The sequence below is a fragment of the Plasmodium gonderi genome (assembly GCF_002157705.1).
Source record: "Plasmodium gonderi DNA, contig: Pgo-contig_210, whole genome shotgun sequence".
In the NCBI taxonomy this organism is placed as follows: Eukaryota; Apicomplexa; class Aconoidasida; order Haemosporida; family Plasmodiidae; genus Plasmodium; species Plasmodium gonderi.
This window is the reverse complement of record NW_021629126.1, coordinates 8639-10947: the sequence shown is the minus strand read 5'-3', so window position 1 is coordinate 10947 and position 2309 is coordinate 8639.

The following is a 2309-nucleotide window of genomic DNA, read 5'->3' as shown; positions in this document are numbered from 1 at the left end:
ATTATTAAAAAAAAAAATACTAAGGTAATTCTACATACCATTTTATATCATAATATATGTTTCATAGAATAAATAAATTTTTATTTAAAAAGTAAAACAGGAAAGGCACTGCTTAGGATGCGAAATATTTTTTATATTTTACATAGTCATTTAAACCCTGATATAGATAATAAACAAATGGCTTTATTTAAATAAGAAAATAATGCTAAATATGTTAAAAATAATATACACGGATAACTGTTTCTGTAATGCCTGTATTTTTAATAAACCCACGTGGTTATTTTATTTTTTAAATTAAGCAATATGTACAAATATTTCAAAAATTAAAATCTATCTTCGAGCATACAAGAATATTTAACTGTTGGAAATTCTAATTATATCTTTCTTGTTTTCTTCTGCTTAATTAGCCCAATTTTTTTAGTATTTCATATAGTCATCTTTTTTTAAGATAAATTAAAAAAAAAAAAATAATATAATCCCATTGATAAAGTTTGTATAAATAAACAAAGATAATGACTATAAATATAATTTTTTTTTTTATTGAAGCTTTTATTTTATTTCTATGTAATATGAACTGAATTGCGAAATAAAGCAAAATAATTTTTTTGCTCAAATTTGAATATAATATTAGAATTTTTCCCCCATTTTTACGTATAGCAATTGTGTAAGAAATTAAACTCATAAATTGAGATGTGTTTATTTAAAATATTTGACAATAATAAGCATTTGCGCTTAAAATTTTGAGTAACTTGAAAAAAGAAAATAATAATAAGGAGCTAAATAATTTTGCACATTAGTTTTAGCATTTAATCATTAAATAATGATCCAATACAAATTTTATAAAACAGTTCTTTATGTGCTGAATTTTATTGTACAAACAAAAAGCATGGAATTTTTTCTTAATTATACTAGTATACTGTATAGTAAAATAACTAAAATAAGATTAATAAAAAAATATTTTTAAACTATATTAATTTTTCTAGTTAAATAATAACTATGCATGTTTTTTAATATAACTTAGGTAGCTTCCATGATTTATTAAACGAGAATAAAATAGAAAAGTTGTTCCATTTACCTTATTCTGTCTAACCTTTATTCATATTGTACGCATTGTAATTTATTTCATAATTCCTTACGTATAATAGTAGTATGAAGATATCTGTTCGTACAAATACACAGTTATTTTGTTACTATTATTTATTAAATTTATAGAGTCTGAATCCAAGGAATTAAATATTTTATTAATAAGGGATCCCTAAGATATCTCTTACAAACTATCAGTATGTGAATAAAGTATCGAGGTAAATATACATTTTTCGTTAAATCATGCTAATTAGAAAAGAGTTTTTGATCAAATTAAAAAAAAAATATAATAATTTATTAGTTCTTCACAATATATCTTCTTTGATTTGTTCAATACTTCATTTTTATATCATTATACATAGCAAGAAAATATCTATCTTTTTAAAATTTATATTCTATTTAAAAAAATAACACGACTATTTTTAAAAAATATTTTTAGATAATGTTATAAACACTTCAGCATATATATATTTTATTTATTTAATATTATAACACATTTCCTTAAATATTAGAAGTTTCGGTTTCTGTGGTAGGTCATTGTATTCCTATTATATTACTTTATTTTGCACCTTAGAATACTTTTATAATTAAAATTGGTAACAAGCTTAGGAGTACCCCTCAAATGGTGTTAAATTTTTATGAGTCAGCTTTTTCATATTCTTTCTTTTCCTTTACTCGGGTTTTGTGAAAATTATTGTGTAATTATAAAACAAAATAGTAAAACAATTTAAACATATGTGTGTATTCCACAGAAATATATGAAAATATGTTCGTAAAATAGCGTCTCTAAATTGGTAATGTGTTAAAGCAATAAAATAAAAAAGTTAAGGTTGTGCTTTCGTTGATTTGCACTTTATTAAACTTTTAAAGGCAAATGTATATTCATCAGAAAAGAAAAATTAAAAAAGTATAAGAGCTAAAACTTTTTTTAAATTAAATTATTTTTATTATATTGCAAGTTGTAACATATCTCATAATTAATTTATCAATTTGTTATTTTTAAAGGCATATACAAGGCATGTTTGTCATGTAATACAGGTGCAAGACCCCACAAAAGGAAGAGCATAATTCTCATGTTTATAAACATAACAAAATAATTAATACATATAACATAGTACATTATTTTTTTCATTTTTAATAGTGAACTCATCAGAAAGAGTTTTTTTTATAAATGCTTAAATATTTATCATAAAAAATGTAAACAAATCGGCCAAGTAATTTGCTCA